The following is a 26,579-nucleotide window of genomic DNA, read 5'->3' as shown; positions in this document are numbered from 1 at the left end:
TTTTTTTTTTTTTTTTTTTTTTGCGGTACGCGGGCCTCTCACTGTTGCGGCCTCTCCCTTTGCGGAGCACAGGCTCCGGATGCGCAGGCTCAGCGGCCATGGTTCATGGGCCCAGCTGCTCCGCTGCATGTGGGATCTTCCCGGACCGGGGCACGAACCTGTGTCCCCTGCATCGGCAGGCGGACTCTCAACCACTGCGCCACCAGGGAAGCCCGAGGAGAGCCATTTTGAGGCTAGCACCCAGGTGGCTGACTCACCAACCATGGTCCTGGCTACAGACCTAGCAACAACTCCATATTCCCAAGGACTCAGCCACAGCCCATTTGGCTTGGTCCTGTCACCAGCACCATACATCAAGGGACTGAGAAGGAGTCACACCCACCTGTGCATGGGATAATAAGCATACAGAACTTGGTCCCAGCCTTTGACTTGAAGTGGCCCATGAGCCAGCTCTAGCCCCTCTCAGCTATGGTCCAGGAACCTCTGGAGGCAAAGCCAGCAAACTCAGCCAGACTGTAGATTCTGAAAGTTTCCCCTTAATGGGGCTTCTGACCATCCCAGCCATAGTCTGCAAGTGGTCCTGCTGGCATAGGGACCTGATAAAGGACATACCTGTCTGTGCCCCCTAGAGATCCTGAAAAGGCCCTGTACATGGCTCCAGCCCCTCCAGCCACAGTCAGGGAGCAGTCCAGCCCACCCAGGGAACTGGTGGGAGACACGCCCATCCATGCCTCCAGAGTCAGGTCTGTAGACCTCAATTTTGGCTTGTGCAACCCGAAACAGACCCATGGCTTGGTTCTGGCCCCTCTCCGCCACAGTCCAGGGCAAGTCCTGCCCACCCAGGGACACATTCAGTGATTAGACAGGAGCCCTCCCAGGGACCTGGCAGCAGCCACACCTATCTGTGCACCTGGTAATAGGCCCACTGACTGAGGACCCAACTGGGGACTGTAAAGTGGACCCCTGTCCCTGTATCACCCAACTGAACAAGGTCTTTGAGGCAATCCCATCCACCCAGAGACCAGAAAGGATCCATGCCTACCCCAGCCCTTTGTAACAAGCCTGCTAATGGCAGACCCCACTGTAGACCTAGTGGCAGCATCAAAACTAGCTCCAGTCTAGCATGACTATAATTCCAGAGGTAATCCTGTCAGCCCAGGGAACTGACAGAAGGACTTAACCTGACAAAACCAATCTGTAAAGACTGGAAGAGATGTTTGCTCCTTCAAAGGCACAGACATCAAAATACAAAAACCAGTTGTGTTTCAATACACTAACAATGAACTACCTGCATAAAGGAATAAAGAAAACAATCCCACTTACAATAGATTCAAAAACAATTAAATACTTAGGAATAAATTTAACCAAGAAAGTGAGAGATATGTACACTGAAAATTATAAGAAATTGATGAAAGAAACAGAAAAAGACACAAATAAATGGAAAGATATCTTACGTTCATGGATTAAAAGAATATTGTTAAAATATCTGTACTATCCAAAGTCACAGATTCAATGCAATTATCAAAATTCCAATGGCATCTTTTACAGAAATAGAAAAAATAATCCCCAAATTCATATGGAACCATAAAAGGCTCCCAATAACCAAAGCAATTCTGATAAAGAAGAACAAAACTAAAGGCATCATATTTTCTGACTTCAAACTATATTACAAAGCTAGAGTAATCAAAACAGTATGGTACTGGCATAAAAATAGACACATAGACCAATGGAACAGAATTGAAAGGAAAGAAATAAACCTATGCATATACAGTCAACTAATATTTTAAAAACAGCCAAGAATACTCCATAGAGAAAGGATAGTCTCTTCCATAAATGGTGCTGGGAAAACTAGATATACACATGCAAAAGAGCAAAATTGGATCCTTATACCACTCACAAAAATTAAATCAAAGTGGATTAAAGGCTTAAATGTATGACCTGAAACCATAAAACACCTAGAAGAAAACAAGGGAAAATCTCCTTGACACTGGTCTTGGCAATGATTTTTTTTAAGATATGACTTAAACTTCTTTACATTATTATTATTATTACTTTTTGCGGTACGCGGGCCTCTCACTGTTGTGGCCTCTCCTGTTGCGGAGCACAGGCTCAGTGGCCATGGCTCACGGGCCTAGCCGCTCTGAGGCATATGGGATCTTCCCGGACCAGTGCATGAACCCATGTCCCCTGCATTGGCAGGCAGAGTCTCAACCACTGTGCCACCAGGGAAGCCCCTCTTTGCATTATTTTTCAGTGTTCACTATGAACTACAACAGACATCCTTAACATTTCAGTTTACTGTGAGTTAATTTTGTATCTTCAGGCAAAATGTATACAATAGTAAAGATAAAATTATCCCTCCTACTGTTTTATGATACAGTTATGTTACTAACTCTATAATACAGAGCATACATTACTAACTGCTTATTACAATGTTATAATTTGGGGGTCAGTCACATAAATTTTTAAAGAATGTAAAGGGAAGAGTGTTTTATTGTTATTTCCATATTCACCATTTTCAGTTCTCTTCATTATTTCCTAAAAGTTATTGTTTCTATCTGACATCATTTTCCTTTAGTCTGAGAATTTTCTCTTGCATTTCTTGTAGCATAGGTGTGCTACCAATAAATTCTCTTAGTTTTCTTTTATCTGAAAATGTCATTATTTTGCCTTAATTTTTTTTTAACATCTTTTTTGGAGTATAATTGCTTTACAATGATGTGTTAGTTGCCTTAATTTTTGAAGGATATTTTTGGTAGATATAAAATTCTGGATTGGCCTTTTTCCCAGTGCTTTAAAAATGTTCTTCTACTATCTTCTGGTCTCCATCATTTTTTATGAGAAGTCAATGGCCACTCCAATCATCATTCCTCTGTAGTTATGTGTCATTTTCATCTGGCCTCCTTCAAGTTATTCTCTTTGAGTTTTCATAAATTTGCCCGTGATATCCTTAGATATGGTTTTCTTTTTATTTATCTTGCTAGGTATTGGTTGAGTTTCTTCAATATGTAATTTTGTGTCTTTCACCAAATTTGGAAAAAATTTCAGCCATTATTTCTTCACAATATTTTATGTCCTAGTATAGCTCTCCTTTCCTTCTGAGACTTCAATTATATATATATTAAACCTTTTGATATTGTCTCACAACTCTCTGAGGCTTTGTTCTGATAAATCCTTTTTATCACTGTTTTTCATGTTGAAACATTTCTATTGATTATCTTGAAATTGACTGATGTTAAACCTATCCAGTGACTTTTATGGCATATACTACATTTTTCAGTTATAAAATTTCCATTTGAATTTTATGGTTTCTATTTTTTTGCTGGTTTTTCTGTCTTTTAGATTATGAGGATAATAGCTGGTTTTAAATTGTGGTCCAATAATTCCAAAATCTGTATTATCTCAGAGTCCGTTCCACTGATTGTCTCTTAACTACGAGTCACATTTTCCTGTTTCTTTAAATGTCAAATAATTTTGAGTTGTATCCTGGAAATTGTGAATAATACATTGTTTAGACTCTTGATAGTGTTATATTCCTCTGAGGAGTACTGATTTTTATTTGTTTGTTTTATCAGTTAACTTGGCTGAACACAGCTGCAAAATTTTGTCTCTGTTGTGGGCAGCAGCTGAAATTTTAGTTTAGTTCTTTGAGCTTTGATGAACTGTTAGGAGTTTGTACCTAAACTATGCATGTATAGTTTAGAGATCAGCCAGAGACTTGGTCAAAAGTTTAAACACAGAGTTTATGGCTCTGTCTCTCTGTCCTATTAATCCAGGGACTCTCCTCTTTTCCTGTAATTGCTATGTTCTTTAATTCTTCAAGCCAGTAATACTGTGGCTTGCCATAAAAACAGGAAACTCACTGAGCACCATTTCCTTTTTCCTAGTGTCAATCCCCCCACAGATTCTGCCCATTTTGGTAATGCCTCAGGTAATTGTTTCTTATATTCTTTCCAGACTTTATGTTGTTATTTCTAACGAGGTTTGTCATATAGGAGCTACCCAGCTATGACCAAAAGTGGCAGGCTGGCTAGAATGTTTGAGACAAACATTTGCAAATAACTCTGCACACAAGCCTCATGAATTGTATTCCTTTAGCTTTTCAGGAACAAATATGAAGAATGTTTAGTGTTCAAGGACTAATTTCAAATGAAGCTAACCTCAGGCATTACATGCTAATGTCACATTTCAGTAAGTGGTCAAACAAGTAATCAGACACAAGCTGTTTTAAACTGGAATTTCCTTAAGTCCCAAATATCAAATTCTATCCATCTATCTACTAAGAGAGGAAGGGAGAAAGGAAAGAAGGAAGGGAGGAGGGGTGGGAGGGATGGAAGAAGAAAGGAATGGAGAAATGAAGGAAGGAGCAAGGGAAGGAAGAAGCGAGGGAGGTAAGAAGGAAGGAGAAAATTTCCAGAGAAAATTCTTGATAGAATTTAAGCTTCCCCTGTGCAGGTGTACCTTCCTTATACCAAACCATCACATTGTACACCTTAAATACTTACGATGCTTACTTGTCAATCACACATTATAAAGCTGAAAACAAATAAATGAATAGGCACTCCCGAAACAAAAAGAAGTTTTGGCCAATTGCTCATATTCCCAGGTGAGCTGGTAAATACAAAATGTCAATGCTGAGGATGACCAAGATCCCAAACTGAAACCGTACACCTGAAACAGCCCCCTGCCCATGTCCACCCATCTCACTCTAACTCTTCTCTTTATTCTCCAGGACTCACACTCTTTATTTGTAAAAAGCGGTCATAGTATTTCCTCTTTCCTGTTAAACGGGATAACACAATGCTTGCCATGTGTTAAGTGCTCAGTACGTTGTAACAGTCTCTATTTCCATTCCAACCTGTTTCCTGGACATTAAAGTGCTCAATAAGTGCTTGATGGTTATGATTTTTGAATTTTATTTCCTCATTGGTTTATGTAAAAATATTTGGAAACAAAGTCATATAGGAAAAGTAGTGGGAAAAGCACAGATATTTGGAGACAAAAGGACTTGGATGTGACTCTGGTTTTGTCAGTTATTAGCTAGTGAACTTCTGGAAGTTACTAAACCTGTTTCCTTATTGGAGAAATGAAGAGAGCAATCTTTAAATATTAGCAAAAATAGCTATAATTTATTGAATGCTTATGCTGGGCCAGCGATTGTTCTAAATATCTATAATGCCCTGAAATCCTTACAACATAGGTATTATGTATTAATATTATGATTATCAAAAGAGGATGATGATGATTGAAAAGATTCTGGTATTCTTGAAAATTCTTAGCCTCCTTTGGAAGTATTTTCTCATCTCCCTGGTCACTTCACTTTAGAATGACCCAAGGCTCAGACCTGTGTCCTACTTCTCTTTATCAATTCCCTCTCCCATGGAATCTCATCCAACCCCCTGGCTTTAAATACCATCTGTAAACTGACTACTTTCAAATTTGGTTTCCAGCCTCAGCATCTCCCCTGAGTCCTAATGCATATATCCTAGCGTTTACTCTGAATTTTTAAACTTAACATGTCCAAAATGGAAGCGTTTTCCTAAAACCCACTCCATCCAGTTTTCCCCATCACATTTACTGGCAATTCCATTCTTCTAGTTGTAAGCCAAAACTCTTGTAGTCATCTCAACCCTGACATCCTGCAGCCAATCTTTCAGCACGCATGGTTTGGGCCCCTTTCAGAAAATACCCAATATCTGACCACTTCTCACCACTTCCACTGCAGCCACCTTGGTCCAGACCGCCATCATCTTTTGCTTGGATTATGGTCAATGCCTCCTATGTGGCCTCCCTGCTTTGGCCTTAATATTCTCCCTGCCCATTCCCTACCCTCACACTACTGCTGGAATCTATCCTCAACCCTGAAGCAAAGGTGATCCTGTTAAAAAGTAAGTCAGATCATGTCACTCCTCTGCTCAAAACTGTCCTCTTATGGGTTTCCATCCCACTCAGAGAAAAGCTGAAATCTCCCCAAAGGACTCTAGGGCCCTATGCTAGTCCTCACGCCTCTTCCCCGACCTGCACCACTGCGATCTCAGCTGCTTTTCCTCCCCCGCTGCTCATTTTCTTGTCCTCCTTGCTGTGCCTAGAATGCACTGGGCACACTGCCCCTCAAGAGCTTTGCACTTGGTTTTCCCTCTGCACAGAATGCTCTTCCTCCATAGCCTCAGTTTCTCTCTTACATCCTTCAAGTTTCTGTGCGAAAGTTCCCATCACAGTTAAGCCTTCTCAGCAAGACCAGCCACATAATATGCGGGACACAGTGCAAAACAAAAATTCAGAGACTTCTTTTTCAGAAAAGATTAATAAAGGCTCTAAGAAATCTAGCAGTAGTAATTTTAACTCAAAGCTATCCAAACGGGAGCTTCCCTGGTGGCGCAGTGGTTGAGAGTCTGCCTGCCGATGCAGGGGACACGGGTTCGAGCCCTGGTCTGGGAAGATCCCACATGCCGCGGAGCAACTGGGCCCGTGAGCCATGGCCGCTGAGCCTGCGCGTCCAGAGCCTGTGCTCCGCAACAAGAGAGGCCACGACAGTGAGAGGCCTGCACACCGCGATGAAGAGTGGCCCCCGCTCGCCGCAACTAGAGAAAGCCCTCGCACAGAAATGAAGACCCAACACAGCCAAAAATAAAAAAATAAATAAATTTACTTAAAAAAAAAGCTATCCAAATGTATTTAAGCACAGAAGCCTCTATATAACTATTCACAGTATTTCCATTTTGCAAAATGCCTGGCAGAAGCTTGAAGATCTCTTTCAATTCCATAATTCCATAAATCTATGCTAGTACAATATTAATAATCTATAAAATTACATAATTCATTATATTTTATCACATATAAATTATATAAATTTTTCACATACAAATTATGTGATAAAATGTGATATATGCACTATAAGAAAATGTATAATATATATTTATAATATATAATAACATATGTAAAATATCTGATATGTATTTATATCATAGCTTTTAAAGGTATGGACTTTTAATCTTTTCTTTTAGCTTTATAGGAAGTTGGTCAAGCAAATATGAAAATGGGAATTTGCCCTTTGGGTGATTTCTCTATCCAAATAAGTTTGGAAAATGATATAACACACCTGGACGGTATATCTTTAAAATTTTTAATCTAGCATTCCTCTAGCTTTCTTTTCCTTAGGTTTTTGTAAAATTCTTGTGGTTTTAGCAGGAAATGTGACTTTCACTCTTTGGTTCTAAACCCTCAAGACTGAATGGTGATACTCAATAACTCTAGAGATGACAGCCTCTAAATGTATAAAGGTGGGAGGAGATTTCTTCGGAGACAGACAGAAGAGGCAGGGTGTCAAAGAAGAACTTCTTTTTCTGACAATAACCAAGTACAAGGGGAATCCACGGGCATTCTCTTCCATAGGGTATTTCTCTACTCTCCTGCAGACAAGATGCTTAGACATATGGATATCCTTTATCTAAGTGTTGCTCAGGGTGAAGGACCAGGCTTGTTTTTTAAATTACCATTCATCTACTTGTGTTTTTGAAAAATATAACTTAAAAAGTTACTAGAATAAGGGAATTTAAAATAATAAAGCCATACACAATACAAGGCCAGAAACAGGAGACGCAAGAAGCATAAAATCACCCTGTCAAATTTCTATAACAGTTTCTAAATGCTTATCCTCAGTTCCTGTATTTATATTACCGTAGCAAATATTTTGGGGATTGGCCCCAACCTGAGTGCTATATATCGAGCAACACTGCTCTGGGTCTCTTACCTTTGCCACTAATTTAGTATGTAGCAAATACCACCACTTATTGTGATTTATCTTTTCATTTCCTTGAGAGCAAGAGATCTATTTGTGTCCTTGAAGTACATAGGAGAAAACACCGTACACATTAGGTGCTCAACAAACGTGTCCTGATGTGCACACACTTGATAGACTGGGAAAATGAGAGATAGGTAAGGAGGTAGACAGAGCTTTAAAAAAACAGCATTTTTTTTGTCCTTTATACCCCTTCTTGGTTCAAAGTTAACAAGGAAACAAATAAGCCTCTTTAGAAAATCTCCAAAATAAATAAAAGTTATTATAGGGCAAAAAGTTTATGATATACTCAAAACCAAAAGGTAATAGTTTTAGAAAGCTTTTAAATTTTTTTTAAGGAAAAGTTGTACTAACCCATTAACAAGCCTATATGTAGCTGTCTTGCTTTTAAAGATCTCTTGGGACAGAGATTGCAAAACTCCCCATAGGTGTCTCAATTGTGCATAATGTTACTTCAAAGCAACAGTATATGTCATTTTCATAAGGAAGAAAATGAATTTCTTGTATCATCTGAGCTTACCTGATAGAAAATTCAACTCTAAAACTCAAAAAAGGAGACTGGAGATGCCTAATTAATCTGCTTTTAAGAGTTAGATGTTTTCTTGATTCGCCTCTAAAGCTCTAATGGCAAAAGGTTGTCATAAATTGAATACATTATTCATGCAGTCTGCTAGCCTTTACTGTAGACATTAAAGAGCAGAAGGATCTTTCATCTGAGGTTCACTACTAGCAAGAAAGAATTCTTTAGTGCAATGCTGTATGGTTAACTTCTTTTGAATAAACTAAGTTATGCTAGCAAAAAGATGGGCGGTGAAGTGGCCCTTGCCACCCTTGTCTAGAAAGCAGGATTCCTTGAGAGTATAAATCAGACTGCTCTAGAATCAACCGGTGGGCTGGTGACTACTGAGTTCTACAGGAGGACAAAGAAGGACAGGTTTTGTCACAGAATCCAAGATATCGAACTTGGAGGTGTACGCCATTTAATTCTCTCCTCACAGCTGTTTCATGTCCTCTCTACTTCCTCCACCTTCCGCTTCAGGGTAAGTTGACTCAGCCTACATTTGGACTGCAGCTCATTGTACCATTCAAAATATTTGTTGGGATCACAAACCACAAAACGGATTAGTTGGTAAATATAAAGATTCAAAAGTACTCTTACAGTAATAAAGAATAAAACTACAATAAAATAGCAACATACTGGAACAATACATGTGCATCTGAAGTGCTCATGTTAAAATTTGCAAAGATTCATTCAAGTTTATAAAAGGAGTCCATATCCCATCCATTAAATGGGTGAAGAACAGGTAGTTCATCCATGAGAAAATACAAATAGGGAACAAACAAATTAAAAGTATTCTTTTAAACATCTTTATTGGAGTATAACTGCTTTACAATGGTGTTAGTTTCTGCTTTATAACAAAGTGAATCAGCTTTACATATACGTATATCCCCGTATCCCCTCCCTCTTGTGTCTCCCTCCCACCCTCCTTATCCCACCCCTTTAGGTGATCACAAAGCACCGAGCTCTGATCTCCCTGTGCTATGCAGCTGCTTCCCATTAGCTATCTATTTTACATTCGGTAGCATATATATGTCCATGCTACTCTCTCACTTCATCCCAGCTTACCCTTCCCCCTCCCCAAATCCTCTACTCCATTCTCTACATCTGAGTCTTATTCCTGTCCTAACCCTAGGTTCATCAGAACAATTTTTTTTATATTCCATATATATGTGTTAGCATATGGTATTTGTTTTTCCCTTTCTTACTTCACTCTGTATGACAGACTCTAGGTCCATCCACCTCACTACAAATAACTCAATTTCATTTCTTTTTATGGCTGAGTAATATTCCATTGTACGTATGTACACATCTTCTTTATCCATTCATCCGATGATGGACACTTAGGTTGCTTCCATGTCCTGGCTATTGTAAATAGAGCTGTGGTGAACATTGTGGTACCTGACTCTTTTTGAATTATGGTTTTCTCAGGGTATATGCTCAGTAGTGGGATTGCTGGGTCATATGGTAGTTCTATTTGTAGTTTTTTAAGGAACCTCCATACTGTTCTCCATAGTGGCAGTATCAATTTACATTCCCACAAACAGTGAAAGAGGGTTCCCTTTTCTCCACACCCTCTCCAGATTTTGTTGTTTGTAGATTTTCTGATGATGGCTATTCTGACTGGTGTGAAGTGGTACCTCACTGTGGTTTTGATTTGCATTTCTCTAATGATTAGTGATGTTGAGCATCCTTTCATGTGTGTGTTGGCAATCTGTACATCTTCTTTGGAGAAATGTCTGTTTAGTTCTTCTGCCCATTTATGGATTGGGTTGTTTGTTTTTTTGATGTTGAGCTACATGAGCTGCTTATAAATTTTGTAGATTAATCCTTTGTCAGTTGCTTCATTTGCAAATATTTTCTCCCATTCTGAGAGTTGTCTTTTCATCTTGTTTATGGTTTCCTTTGCTGTGCAAAAGCTTTTAAGTTTCATTAGGTCCTATTTGTTTATTTTTGTTTTTATTTCGATTTCTCTAGGAGGGGTGTCAAAAAGGATCTTGCTGTGATTTATGTCATAGGGCATTCTGCCTATGTTTTCCTCTAAGAGTTATATAGTGTCTGGCCTTACATTTAGGTCTTTAATCCATTTTGAGTTTATTTTTGTGTATGGTGTCAGGGAATGTTCTAATTTCATTCTTTTACATGTAGCTGTCCAGTTTTCCCAGTATCACTTATTAAAGAGGCTGTCTTTTCTCCATTGTATATTCTTGCCTCGTTTATCAAAAATAAAGTGACCATGTGTGTGGGTTTATCTCTGGGCTTTCTATCCTGTTCCATTGATCTATATTTCTGGTTTTTTTGCCAGTACCATCCTGTCTTTTTTGTTTTTTTAATAAATTTATTTATTTTATTTATTTATTTTTGGCTGTGTTGGGTCTTTGTTGCTGTGTACGGGCTTTCTCTAGTTTCGTTGAGCAGGGGCTACTCTTCATTGCGATGTGCGGGCTTCTCACTGTGGTGGCATCTCATTGTGGAGCATGGGCTCTAGGCATGTGGGCTTCAGTAGTTGTGGCATGTGGGCTCTACTGTACAGGCTCAGTAGTTGTGGTGCACAGGCTTAGTTGTTCCGCGGCATGTGGGATCTTCCCAGAGCAGGGCTCGATCCCATGTCCCCTGCATTGGCAGGTGGATTCTTAACCAGTGCACCACCAGGGAAGCCTCATACTGTCTTGATTACTGTAGTTTTGTAGTATAGTCTGAAATCCAGGAGCCTGATTCCTCCAGCTCCATTTTTCGTTCTCAAGATTGTTTTGGCTATTCGAGGTCTTTTGTGTTTCCATACAAATTGTGAAATTTTTTGTTCTAGTTCTGTGAAAAATGCCAGTGGTAGTTTGATAGGGATTGCATTGAATCTGTAGATTGCTTTGGGTAGTAGAGTCAGTTTCACAATGTTGATTCTTCCAGTCCAAGAATATAGTGTATCTCTCCATCTGTTTGTATCATCTTTAACTTCTTTCATCAGTGTCTTTTAGTTTTTTGCATGCAGGTCTTTTGTCTCCTTAGGTAGGTTTATTCCTAGGTATTTTATTCTTTTTGTCACAATGGTAAATGGGAGTGTTTCCTTAATTTCTCTTTCAGATTTTTCATCATTAGTGGATAGGAATGCAAGAGATTTCTGTGCATTAATTTTGTATCCTGCTACTTTACCAAATTCATTGATTAGCTCTAGTAGTTTTCTGGTAGCATCTTTAGTATCATGTCATCTGCAAACAGTGACAGCTTTACTTCTTGTCCGATTTGGATTCCTTTTATTTCTTTTTCCTCTCTGATTGCTGTGGCTAAAACTTCTAAAACTATGTTGAATAGTGGTGAGAGTGGGCAACCTTATCTTGTTCCTGATCTTAGAGGAAATGGTTTCAGTTTGTCACCATTGAGAACGATGTTGGCTGAGGGTTTGTCATATATGGCCTTTATTATGTTGAGGTAAGTTCCCTCTATGCCTCCTTTCTGGAGGGTTTTTTATCATAAATGGGTGTTGAATTTTGTCGAAAGCTTTTTCTGCATCTATTGAGATGATCATATGGTTTTTATCCTTCAGTTTGTTAATATGGTGTATCACATTGATTGATTTGCATATGTTGAAGAATCCTTGCATTCCTGGGATAAACCCCACTTGATCATGGTGTATGATCCTTTTAATGTGCTGTTGGATTCTGTTTGCTAGTATCTTGTTGAGGATTTTTGTTTCTATGTTCATCAGTGATATTGGCCTGTAGTTTTCTTTCTTTGTGATGTCTTTGTCTGGTTTTGGTATCAGGGTGATGGTGGAACTCGTAGAATGAGTTTGGGAGTGTTCCTCCCTCTGCTATATTTTGGAAGAGTTTGAGAAGGATAGGTGTTAGCTCTTCTCTATATTAAAAATATTTTTAATCTTTGCTAGTGATCAAATAAACTGATAGTAAAAGATATCTATTTAGAAATGCTGAATTATACTAAAAAGTTAAGAATTTAGAAACTTAAATATTCATTAAAAATTAACATTCATACAAATTATATGTTTGAAGGCAAACTCGAAAATTCATACACTTTTGATATCATTCTGAAATTGGTAATTCACAAATGATAAGCCACAAATAAAACTATAAAGAGATGCATAGAAAACACAGAAAAACTTCAAAAAATAGCCATGACCATTTGGGCCTGAAAAAGCCACGGAGGGATTTATTCTAAAGATGTAACTCAACAGACTCAAAAATTTAGAAGTACAGAAGATACTTATTTGAACTAAGAGAGAGAAACTTATTATACAACAAAGGGAGATTAAGGAGCCAATAAAAATATTTTATAAAGCTACATAGACATCTAAAAGAATAACGATTATAGACTGTAAAACGAACATCAAAAATGCAAAACAATTTGAGCCATTTAAAAACTGCACGCATGTGGTGCCTTGCACAGTTAAGAATATGCAAGTGGTTTTTGAGTGATAGGTTAAGATTCTTTCCCTCTTTTTTGTAAATTCCTTTTCTAGGACTTTTTTTTTGTTTTTTTTTTTGGCGTATCCTATGTATATTTTCCCCTTAAATATTTTTCTTTTGAGGGAGAAAGAAGGAAAGGATGAGTATCTGGAGAAGATACTTCTCTCCCTTCAAATACAGCTAGGTTTCTGCCGACACCAATTTTCTGCAGTGCTGTCAGCTCCTTTTCGGGGGAGTTGATGTGTAGCACTAATCCTGTCTGCTGGCTGCCTCCCTATGCAAATACTTCCAAACCAGAGCATCTTAGAGACCTATTCACGGCCCAAGACAACACACTTTTCATTAGCATTTGAAGTGCAAGGGCTGAAAAAGGGGAATGGACAACTTTTTTTTTTCTTTTTCTTTTTTTTTTTCTTTTGGCTCGAAGCTTTGGGGAGACTTGAAAATGTACGTTTTTCATCCCTTTGCACACATCAGCATTGGCGCAAAACTTCAGAGAGATGCATTGACTGCCCTCAGGGGAAAGCATTCAGGGGGATTTTTACACATACACAGAGGGCCATCGCCTGAAATAAATCACAGAATGGAGGTGGCAGAGATGAAGAGAGAGGGGTTCAGTGGGCTAAGCTACGCGTCCAGAGGCATGAATTTAAATCACGATTTATTTTCTTCTCATTCTGCTCTTGCGTGAACCTCAGTTTCTTAATCTTCAGCAATGAAGAGGGGGCATTGGGAAGAAACGGCCCAAGATTTAAGATGCAAGGCAGGACTCGCATAAAACAGCCCTCTGGAGGGGCTGTGTCTGAAGCCCAGTGGTTAGAGCCTGGTGCTCTGAAATCTAGGTCACAAGTTCAATCCCCTTCTGGGTCAGTTAGCTTTTCTCTGTTCCACAGCCACAGACTAAAGGCCTGAGCCCCTTATTCAGGCCGAATGTCTAACAAAATATGTGCCCTTGGTCACTGCACAAAACAGCCCAGCCAAAGCCTCGCAAATCTATCCTCCACTGTGGGGGCCCATTGGGAAGCAAGCTGTCATTGGGGCCCTCAAAGCAGCAGCATCTCTGCAAGGAGGGCACTGGGGGAGTGTGGGGAGCAGGTCCCAGAGGCAGCCAGACTTCGCAGGAGGGAACCCCCGCCCTGCAACCTACTGTGTGACTCTGGGTATGTTATTTCATCTTTCTGAGCCTCAACTGTAGACAGGTAGCTCCTGAATAGGACTGTTTTGACGACTGAATGTGTTAATGGACCGTAAGAAATTAACACCGTGCCTGGCATGCACTGATCACTCAGTCAAAATTTGTTAGGATTGCCATCACTGATCCCCAAGGTAAAACAGTGCTCTAAGGCTACTTTAGGATATAGAGGAGGACGATTGTGAGCATGAAGGTCAAACAGAGACGTCTCCAGCTGATATCCGTAAAGAATTTATCATGCCTGAGATATACCAGGTACCGTGATAGACGTTTTTTGGGGGGAGGGGTAGTATTAAAAATAATAAATCCCACGTGGGTCTTGTCCCAAGGAGCTTATAAAGCTAGTTGACCCAATTATAAATCCTGATTTCAGCCAACCACCAACTGGGTACATTGGATCAGATAACCTTTTGATGCCTCAGTTTCCTTATCTATAAAATGGGCACAATAACTACCTACCTCACAGGGCTTTGTGGAATAAAATGAGTAATACATGGGAAGCACTTAGTATTTATAGTAAAGCCTTCAAATGAGTGGAGATTTGTATTACAAGGAAATAAAAGCACACTCTTGCCATTCTTCAGCTTTGAAAAAGTTACAGTATCTGGTTGCAAGCTACTTCACAGACTCGGTAGTTTTAAAATAATCTGATGACAACTTAGCTTTCTAGTTTTGCTTTTGCCATCCCAATCCACAGCTCTCCCCGTTCAACATACCTCGCAGTTTTCTTTTGGTGATGGGTCCACCTTTCCTTGCTGCCTCCTTGCTTTCGCCTCATCCTCGCCTATATCCTCAAGCGCATCCTTCTTGTCCAGACGTTTTTCTCTCTCATTTGTCCATCTGGTGAAAAATGCTCAAAATGTCCTTCTTCACGGAAGCCCTCTTTGAGCTGTCCAGAAGAATTTCTCGCCTCCTCTAACTACAGGTTTCTACATGTCCAAGGATAAATGGCACAGATCCAAAGCCTCTTAAAGTGGATCTGAGATAGGAGGGAAGGGGGCAGGGCACAACCATTAAAAGAGTGACATAGTCCTTGAGGACATGACAAAAACTGGTTAAAACCAATTAGGCCCAAGATGGCGGAAGATTCGACTTCCCATAGACCTTGAGCCTCATTATATGCTCATTGTAATACATTAGCATATGCTAAATGACATGCCTGCAGGCACCGCGGCAGTTCTGACCACAAAAGGCCAGAAAGTGGGCAGTGGCCCAATTCCTGGAAATCCCACCCCTTCCCCAAAATTGTTAGACTAATCCTCCCACCTATTAGCCTATGAAATTACCCAGCCTATAAAAACTAACCACCATATTTCAGGGATGCTTTCACTTTCCAAGACAATCCCATGCCCTGGGACTGCTCTCACCTTCTGAGGCTGACTGCATTTCTGCTTATGGAATGTGTATCTGTCTCAGTGAACCTGCTTTCACTTTACTATGGCTCACTCTTGAATTCTTTCCTGCAGTGAAGCCAAGGACCCTCACTTAGCTGCTCATCTCAGGAACTCACCTGAGACCTGGAACCTGACCATCCTCTTGTGCCCAATTTTCCTGCAACATCTTTACAAAGGAAAAGGAAGAAGGAGGTCTTTTTCCCCTCACCACTTTTCCTTTGATTATAAAAATGTAGCCCACTTAGTTCTTAGGGCAGAGACCTTTGCCTGACCACTTGTATCCTTCACAAGTATCCTGTATTAATAAATCTACTTCTTACCTATCACTTCTATCACTTTTCCCTCACTGAACTCCTTCTGCACCGAGACATAAAGAACCTGAGTTTCATTAAGTCCTGAGATGAGCTGTGTGGTTTCAGTTGGAAGACTGGGTTCTAGTCCCATCTGAGGTGTGGTTTCAGATCTGCTTAAAGCAGGGACAAAACTTAAAGAAAATAATGAAAAAGAGATTTCCAATTGGCCTTTTTTTTTTTTTCTTGCGGTACGCGGATCTCTCACTGTTGTGGCCTTTCCCGTTGAGGAGCACAGGCTCCGGACGCGCAGGTCCAGCGGCCGTGGTTCACGGGCCCAGCCACTCCGCGGCATGTGGGATCCTCCCGGACCAGGGCACGAACCCGTGTCCTCCGCATCGGCAGGCGGACTCTCAACCACTGTGCCACCAGGGAAGCCCCAATACCATTTAATTGATCAGGCCACAAAACTTGGAGTGGTCCTTGACTCTTTTTTTTCTCTCTACTCCTACATCTGATCCATCAACAAATCCTCTTGACTCTGTATCTTCAAAGTAATCTAAATCCTACCCCTTCTCATCTCCATCACCACCCTCCAAGTCCAAGCTGCCAGCATGTCTCGCCTGGATTAAGGCAATGTTACCGAGTCCAAGCTCATCCTTCTCCCCACGTGGCAGGCCAATAAATCGAGAGAGAACTGTTGGGGCAAGGAATAGTGACTGTATTTGGAATGCCAGCAGGCTGAGAAGATGGTGGACTAGCATCCCAAACAACCATCTTGCCTGAGTTAGAATTCAGGCTTCTCTTATACTGAAAGGGGAGGGAGTAAAGCTGAACATTTCCTGGTTTCGGTCAGTCTCGGAGGGTATGTGTTAACTTCTTTCTTCCTGCAGTCATTCACAGGTGGGCCTGGTCAGAATGTTTCCTGTGAGCCAAACAAAGGTATCTTAGCCTAAGTCCTTACCTGGAAGGCAGGGTTCCCAGAGATGGTCCATTATGGATAAGTTAAACTTATAGGCAACATCCCTTTAGTGATTAACTTGTAATAGAATACAAAGTTTCTTCCCTGTTTCAGCAATGGCTTCTTAACTAGTTTCTTTGTTTCCATCCTTGCGCCCTACATCCATTCTCATCACAGCAGTCAATGTGATCCTATTTAAATATAGCCAGGTCTTACCACTCTCTGCTCAAAAATCTTCCACGTTTTCCTTTCTTTCTTTTTTTTTTCATAATAAAAGCCAATGTCTAAATAAAAGGGTACAAATGAACTTATTAACAAAACAAGTTGAGTCACGGATGTAGAAAACGAACTTACGGTTACTAGGGGATAAGGCAGGGAGCGATAAATTGGGAGACTGGGATTGACACATACACACTACTGTATATAAAATAGGTAACTAATAAGAACCTGCTGCACATCACAGGGAACTCTACTCAATACTCTGTAATGGCCTATATGGGAAAAGAATCTAAAAAAAAAAAAAAAAAGAGTGGATATATGTATATGTGTAACTGATTCACTTTGCCGTACACCTGAAACTAACACAACATTGTAAATCAACTATACTCCAATAAAAATTTTTTTTAAAAGTGTTTTGAGGGCTTCCCTGGTGGCACAGTGGTTGAGAGTACGCCTGCCGATGCAGGGGACACGGGTTCGTGCCCCGGTCAGGGAAGATCCCACGTGCCGCGGAGCGGCTGGGCCCGTGAGCCATGGCCGCTGAGCCTGCGTGTCCGGAGCCTGTGCTCCGCAACGGGAGGGGCCGCGGCGGTGAGGGACCCGCGTACAGCAAAAAAAAAAAAAAAAAGTGTTTTGCATAATGAGAACCTCAAAAAAAAAAAAAGCCAATGTCCTCTCAATGGCTGTTTACAATCTAGGACATTCCCTTGCTCACTGTATTTTAGGCACATTGGTTCTTTGCTGCTCTTGGGACACAAAAAACTCACTCCCACCTCAGGGCCTTTGCACATGCTATTTCCTCTGACCAGAATGCTTTTTCCCTAGGTAATCTCTTTGGAAAATTCTCTGATCTCCTTCAGTTCTTTTCTCAGATGTCACATTCTCAATGAGTCCTTCCCAACCATCCTGCTTAAAATGCCACCCTGCCCCCAGCCACACACACACACACACACACACACACACACCCGCCCCAGCACTTCCTACCTCCTTCCCTGCTTTATTTTTCTCCAAAGCACTTCTTCCATCAGAGGTTCTGTGTATTTATTTATTTGGTTGGCTGGTTGTTATCTGTTATCTGGGATATAATAACCCTCCACTAAAATATGAGTTACATGAGGGGAGTTCCCCTGTAGTATTGTTCCCTGTAGTATTCCCTGGGCTTAGAAGAGGGCCTGGCACAGAGTAGCCAATCAGTGAAAATTTGATGAATGAATAAATGAAATGATGAATATAACAAGCTTAACACTGTGCCTGGTACCCAGCAGATGTTCAATAATTTTTTTTTTCTCACTAGGTTCTTGTGCGGACCAAAAAGGGTTACGAATGAAGAAACAGGATGTATTTCTATAAAACGCTACACAATTCTCAGACACTACTACCTTTACGGCTGTGTTTATCACAGTGCCTTGTATTTGGCTCATACGGATTTTGAGCTGGGATTTTGATGGGATTGTTGCCAGAAACAGACACTGGGACAGCTACAGCCCCTTATCTGCTGCAGGCTAGAAATCCAGATGACCAAGTAATTTTAATTATGTTTAAAATGACAGTAAATTTCTAATTGTGTTCTCATGGCTGTATATACAAGATAAATCCTATAGAGAATAGTCACAAGTGTTCAAAAATCATGGCCACCTGAAGCCATTTAGTGCCGGGGCAAGGAGGCCTAGACACCTCACCAGCTCCAAGGTATCCCTGTACAGACCTGGATAAACAAACCTTAGCCATTAAGAAAAGATTAGAGGTCCAGTTATATTAGATATCAAGAGAGAAAAATGTAACATATTTTAGGAAGGTTTTCATAACAAATGGTCAACATTTTACAAAACCTTATTTTTGAATCTCATCAGAGCAAGCTTCAAGCCTCTAGAAAATCAATTTACGTGAATTCCTCCAGCTTTCAAAAATACTAGAAATGGTATTATTATTTGCATACTACAAAGAGCTAGAAATACAAAGAAATAAAAGGCTTAAAAACTGGTCTGTTCTCGTTTCCACTGCCTTCTCCCTTCCCTGACACTGTTTCCTATACTGACAGTCAAGTATTTTCTGTACATTTCTGAATGGCCCATTTGTTATTTTTACTGTACTTTTAATGGGTTTCCTTCAGAGGTTTAAGAAGGATGATTTTTCTGGAAAGAAAATAAAACTGAAAGTGTCCTGTAATGACCAGGGATAGGATGAGGTAAGCCAATTTGAGGGAAACAAAATAACACTAAATAACTCAGCAAGGGTTTTGCTAAAGGGGGCCAGATAAACACTTAACAGTAGATAATTCTAATGAATTATCAAGGCATAAGTTAGACCTTAATCCTGCTCCTACTTGGAAAAGGCTCTGAGGAAGTGGTGATGAGATGGTACTTTTCCCAAAGACACCAGCAGAAGTCCCTCTGGTTGCCTTGGAGTTCAAGGCCTACAAGGAGAGTCCAGGAGCCTTCCTGGGATGAAGAGCAACCTTCCTCTTCTTCCCTGTTCAGGCCAGGACAGGCTGGGGCTCTGGAGAGATGACCCCAGGAGAGGTACTGACAAACATCACAGCATGCTATCCCCAGAGATCTGGAAACACATTGTCTGTTTTATTTTTCTCAACTCCCTTGGGACCCAAACTATTGCCACATAACATATAAATAATCTTCTTTTAGAAGGATTTATGTTCAAGCACAAAGAAGAAGAGCCAAAACCAATCATAAAAAGCCACCAGCATTTAGTGTGAGTGGGCTAACTTCCTGATTATGGGTGTCAGACCAGGACCCCCACTAATCACTGATGAGGACTTCAGGGAACGTAAGCCCTTGAACCCATGTCTTCCTGCCCTTCTGAGACCTGGCTCTGGCAGTCTCCTTGCCCCTCTCCCACTCCTTTAGCCTCTGCCCCTCAGCCTAGAAGCATGCTCAAGTGTCCTGAGAAAACCACCTTCTCTCCAGTTTCTTTTGCTCTTCCAGGCTTTTCACAGCGAAGGCATGCCTGCTTTCCCCAATTCCTCCTTTTCCAGTCCTGGGTGAGCTCCTCCAGGCTGCCTTCCACCCCATCATGGCCGTGAACTTGCTAAGTTCACTGTTGACCCAATGGACATCCAATTATATTTTTCCTCTCTCTGCATGAAGTGCTCTATTTCCCAGCGCATTTCTTTCATGGAGGGTTTGCAATCACGGCCACTTTTTGGAGAGGAGAAGAGTGGGGCTTCCAGAGTTAAGGATATTTGCCTAAAGTTACACAGGTAATTCTGCTCAAGCGGCATGTGAACCCAGCAACAGCCAGCACTATAGGCTATGCCCTCCCTCCACAGCACACCACCTGCCAGTCTGAAACCCTCCTAAAGCCTCATAACAAAGTAGAATTGAGATAAACGAGCTTCTCTGTAGGCAAATAAAAGGTAAGAAATGTGTTTAGAGACAGAGAATCTGAGTAAAACTGAAGGATAAGGAGCTGTGAGCTAAAAGTTATAGTCCCAGAGAAAGTATCCAAAGGGCTGAGAATCATAGAACTCTAGGTCCGGAAGAAACTTTACCTATTCTAGAAGACAGCAGCTCCAAGTGTTACAATATTCATTTATTTCACAAACACTTTTTCTTTAAGCACCTTTAAAAATGCTTGGGTTAATACAGAGCTTAATTAGACAAAGGCCTTTGCCTAGAAAAGCCTACCGCAGAGCAGATACTGCATGCATGTGAATAGCTTCCTGAGCGAGGTGAGGCATACAGCGAGAGCGAGCGCTGTCAGAAGGGAACAGGTGAGGCTCCAAAGGGTTCCCGCCCAGAAAGAGTATTGAATACAAGATGGAAAACCTTCCTCTGTCCTCGGGCAAAAGAGCACACCTCTGGATTGTGTGATAGATGAAAAGTTGACAGATGGAGAAAGTCCAGTTAAGGGAAAGCAAAATGCTTAAGCCATAGAATGGTTTCTGAATTAGCTATAAATAATATGACAAGGATCCTGTTCTGGGACGAGAAGAGCTAAGAAAAATACGTAGTGATACCTATAAACTTAGAAGACATGTAAACTTAGAAATTTTAAACCAATGTAAGGACATCCCCAAATTTGGATGCAGGTAGTTTGTGGCAAGTAGTAGGTAGTACTTTACATAATTAATAGACAAAGATTGAAAATACAGAGCAAATGCAGCTGGAATGCTTGAGAAATGAGCTATTATGGAGTCCTGCGCTATTCAAAGAGTTGAAATATCATTGTTTTCAATAGCAAATTTTCCCCCAAGCTAAATGGCCAGAACATTGCACCGTTTTTAGTTTCTCTATTTACCTTTCATGACAGTTCTCTCGTCCTTGCTGTCAGCTGTCACTTTTGCCTGCCGTCAGTGTTTCTCCTCTTTTCCCTTATCTCCTAATGCAGTCATCTTAATCTGTTGTAAGCTTGGAAGCCAGATAATTGAGCTTATTAGAATTCTGTGTAGATCAAGAGTTTATTCCAAAGGCAACATAAGTAGTTACGAACAGCAGGCACGTAACATTGCCTGACTGATGACATTCTCCAAGACTATTGTCAGAGTTGTCAGGATCAGTGATGACACTGACACAATCGCACAGTTTAACCATGCGTTATCTTTCAATTTAATCAAAATTTGGTCTCTATCATGTTTGGTGCTAATTTATACCTCTTACTAATTTCATAGATCCTCTAACTGCTCAGCTAATCCATTTTTGAGCACTGAGCTGGGCAAGAAAGAGTGAAGTCTCAGTGTCACCCTAGTTATGATCAGTGGAAGGTTTGATCAGAATGGTAGCTGTGGGAGAGGAGGACTATTACAGGACATTTCAGAAGCATAATTATTAGAATTTCCTGCATGATGGGGGGAGGGGTGATGAGACACTGTGAGAGGTTGAACAGGACTCCACAGTTTGGACGAGGGAGGACAAAGAACACAAGGGGAGCTAGTGTGGTGTGAAGGGAAGGGACGTAGTTGAGTCTGGTTTGGAACGGGTGGGGTTTGAAATGCTTTGAGATATCTAGGTAATTTCCAAAGTTCGGGTTGTCTTCAAGATATCAACATATTTAAAACATGCATCGGTATCAAACAAACTTCTCAAACACTAATAAAACCTTGTGTTTGAATTCCCTAGGATAATTGCTGGGTGACATAAGGACTTAATGTTCTGTGTGACCAGATGAGGGGAAGAGGCCGAGAGATATGAGCTATCACTGTTCCATTGACCACTCAAGCCCCTTGTGTGTCTTTAAGCTCATGAAGCCCAGTGAAGTGCTTATTCTAAGGGCAGAGAATCCTTTCTCAGTCTCGTACTAGAACTGGGTTCAGGGCCATTTCTTCAAAGTCACAAAAGGGACTCATTCAGTGACTCCAGTAAATGGGTAAATTCTCTTTCAGTCTTGATGGACCATGTCAGAGAAAGCCCAGTGAGAATTATACGGTAAACTCTCTCCCTGGAATCATTCTGTTCTATGCTAGTCATCCTAAGGATACCTAACACTCATTTATGTAATTAAACAAGTGCGCATATCGCACTCCAATATACCAGAGTCTGTGCTAAGTGCTTTATAAATACTAACCCATTTCATTTGATATCAACCCTATCATTAGGTATAATTATTCTCCACATTTTATAGATAAGGAAACTAAAATAAAAGGTTAATAAGATTTTCCAAAGTCACACAGATAGTAGGTGATGGAATTGGGATTCAAATCCAGGCTGTCTGACCCCAGAGCCTACGATGTACTATTGTTCATATCAGCCAATTAACTTAAATCAAGTTTCTAGGTTGAAAAAATAAAAATTGTATCTGTATATAACTTGTGTGTAAGAAGATCTTGGCACTTTGTTCTACTTCCATTTGCTCTAAGTACCTCCAATTTGATATAAAATTATTAGGATTGATATGAAGAAATGGATTTGCCTGTTTGCTCATGCCCTCCTTCTTTCAAAAATAATTGAAGATGTAATTAACATGTTCTACAAATCTGGAGGCATTGAATTTAAATTGCTAGTTGGAGTACCTCCTGTAGAAAACATCCATTAAGCATTGTAAAATGCCAGCCCACAGAGAAGAAAGGTACAAATATTTGGGGATTGGAGATTATAAAGTCAGGATAGACTCACACTTGGGAGGAAGCCTGATAATATTAGTAACACATTCTACTCATTGCGTTCCAGGCACTCTTCTAGAAAATTTATACACAGGGACTAAGTTTACAGTGGAGAAACCAAACCACAGAGAAGTTAAGTAACTTGCCCAAGGTTACCAACAAGTACATGGTGGAAATGGATTTGAACTCAGGCAGCTAAGCCCAGATCCTGTGCTCTTCTTACCTGCTCTGCTGCATTAATCCAAGCTAGCCACATAGCAGCTAGCAATAAAGGGGGAGAATGATTGGCATCTCTGATGGAGGCTTTCTGGGCCAAGTCGCACAGGAAGTCAACAGAATCCCTGGAGAGATTCCTAGTGCCACGAGATCCCTTTATGACATAAAAGAACAACTCTCCATACCTGGGACCCACTAAAATCTGGTGAGGGTGACAGTGAGGCTCCCTGGGATTGTGTTATTGGCATCATGGAAAGGCTGCAACTGGGTCATTTGCACCGTAATCCCCGAAGTCAGTGTTAGGAATCTAAATTATGATTTTAGTCTGCAATTAGTCCCCTCCATTTGTGACATTCATTCTGATTTAGTCACCACTTGAATTGAATCAGTCCCATTTTTGCCCTTACAGTAGAGCAAATTAAAATTTAATTTGATCAAAATAAAAAATCAAGAAAAAGTTGCTGATAATAATTTACACAATTTAAAGGGGCACTGAATTAAGAGTTTAAACTAGATGACTGGCTTTGGGCAATTCTCTGACACACTACGTGGGCATTTATTTAATCATCTGTAAAGTAAAGGGAGAAGAAACCAACAGTTATTGATTGCTTTTTATGTTCTAGGTACTTCCCATATGCTTGACTCATTTACTCCTCATAATATTAGTAATTGATAGATTAATGTCAATTTTCAAGGTTGAGAAAACAGGAGATTAGAGAAGTTAAGAAGTTTCCTAAAGTCATTCAGCTAGCAGGAATCAAAGCATCAAAATTTATGCATTTTTTTGTATTTTTCTTTCTTCCTTCCTTTCTTTTCTTTCTTCCTTCCTTCCTTCCTTTCTTTCTTTCTTTCTATCTTTTGCACTTCACCTCCCTTTCACCACTGCAGATCTATAATTCCAGAATTTTAGAAGTCACAAAGGGACATGGTATTGCTCTATTCTTCAACTCTAGTGCTACTACCTAGGGGACCACCATGTCAATTCACTTTTACCTCCATCTTTTGGGAGTTCTCCTGGGATTCTGACTTAATAGTCAAGTACGATGGAAAAGTATTTTTATTCTCACTTCCAAAATTCAGATTTAATCAACTGTATGATATGCTTCATGCCGTGGGTCTATGGTAACCCATTAAAATGAAAAACTTAAATGCATTCCCTCAGGAGGTTAACTTATGTCTAAGGAGTGACAGGTATTGGGGAAGAGAATTTGATTATAGGTATTGTTTGCATGGTCTATTTTAATCTTGAAATATTTGAAAAGACTTGACCTAAAGACGAGAAGGGACCTGTTTTTGGCAGTGGGGGTTTTCTATTCTTACAAATGTAATTTTGTCCCTGCTGAAAATTCAGAAGTTGCTTTGCCCAAAGGACACTGACATCCTATACTATGCTTTACTTGCCATCTTATACCGCGCACTAAACCACTCGGGGCAAACTTCAAACAACTCAGCTATAGGAATGTACATCTGGTTTGAAAACTGAGGTCAGCTCCAGTGTGCTTCCTCCTGTTGCTCCCAGAGGAGGTGAAGACATCTGTGAACACATCTTCTCACTGCTTTTGTCTTCTTTTATTTTTATAAAATGGCCGTCAGACACCCAAGCACTTAAACATCTTTCATTACATCCAGAGATTACCGTCTCCACGGTGGTTGTTTTGGGTATTAGTAACAAAGCCAAATATGGACTTCTGACGAGTTCCAAGAAAGAATGTGAGTGGAATGGATCATTACAGTAATTTGTAATCATTTGAGAAAAAGTTGCCCCACACCAGTCTCTGGGATTATTATGTTCAAATAACTTACCGATATAAAAGCTAGATAAAGAGGACTAAAAGACTTTTCTCTTATACAAGGACACAAACAACCTTGTACGATATCACCAAAGGCATAAACAGAAGCCCAAATTGTGCAATCATAAGTTAGAAACAAAATGAGATTATACCAAAGAAAGTGGACACCGATGTATACTAGTAGACAGGAGTTCCCATCAAGACCCTTTTGGTGTTCTTAAAAAATTCTAAGTACACTTTTGTTTCAGAGAGGTTTCCTGCTTATTCCTTCTGCTTGGAATACTTTTCTTCCAGACAGCCACATCGCTCACTTCCTTAATCCTTCAAGTCCGTGCTCAAATGAGGGTTACCCTGATCAGCCCTGCCTAAAATTGAAAGTACCTGTTGCCACCTACCCATAGGATTCTCTATTGTCCTTAACTTGCTTACTGTATTTATATAGTATTTACCACATACTCCTCTACTATTTTCTCTCCACTAGGATGTCAGCTCTCAAGGGCTAGAATTTTGGTCTGTTTTGTTCTCTGAAAGAACTCAGAGTCAAGGTTTGGGGAAAACAAGTAACAGGGCAGGAGTGGGAGACAGAGAAAACAGATAGTATCTAGGCAGAAACTAGATAAACTCTGAAAGAGTACAGGTCAAGGGCAAAAAAGGGCAGCAAGAAGAGTTTTCTGGAGCAACGTAAAAGCAGCTACACTTACAGTTATTAGCGGAGGAGGAAAAAGTTAGTGTATGGCTGAACGAGTTTCAAGATGTTCGGCGATACAGACAAGTACTATGGTGAGCATTTGCCATGCTTTCCACTGCCCTGCAGCTGAATCACCACCATCAGTCAGGATAGGCAAGGTTAAGTGACAATAACAAACAATCCCCCAGAGTGCTGTGGCTTTAAATAATGACACTGATTTCTGACTCACACTACTTGTCCATCACTGGTTGGTAAGGAGGCTTTGCTCGCTGTAGCCACTCGGGGACTTAGGCTGAAGTAACACCATCTTACCATACTTCCATACTTGCAGAGGTAGGGAAAAGTAAATTGGGAGAACCATACGCTGACTTTTAGTGTTTCTGTCCTGATGTGATACATGCCATTATTATTCATATTTAACTGGCCAGAGTTAGTCACATTGCTAAACCTGAGTCAATGGGGATAAATAACGCACTTCTCCTATGATAAGGGTAGTGAGTAGAAGTGATGATTAACAGTCTACCTCATCCAGTACTGTAATTGGGCACTTACCTATCTTATGGCTCCTGGAGGGAAGCAGAGCCTGGCTCCTACCATAGAAATTATAAGTATCTGATAATTTGCCTGCCCAGCCTTCCTGCCCCTAATCATATGAACTGGGGTATGATTTGAACTAGGGTTGATGATATAAAGCACAGTGGGAGGGGAGAATTCTTTCTGGCAAGACGCTGGTGGCAGCAGCATCTGATTTCCAGGGACAGTTGTGGCAAGCACTCCAGTCACGACTTCCAGCATCGTAAGTGTAAACTGGGGTATTCAGAGTCCAGTGGTGACCAACACGGAATCCTCACCTGATAGTACGTGATGCTATTCAGAACACAGTTACGGCTATGTTGCTTTCTGTCACACCTCTACATTTTAAACCCTAGTTCTCCAGCATTCCAATCAGTTCTGTGAGCTCCCCAATGTCTTTTCAGTTAATACCTTTAAACCAGCGCA

This window comes from Stenella coeruleoalba (assembly GCF_951394435.1).
Source record: "Stenella coeruleoalba genome assembly, chromosome: 11".
Lineage (NCBI taxonomy): Eukaryota > Metazoa > Chordata > Mammalia > Artiodactyla > Delphinidae > Stenella > Stenella coeruleoalba.
Note: the sequence above shows the minus strand (reverse complement) of the source record.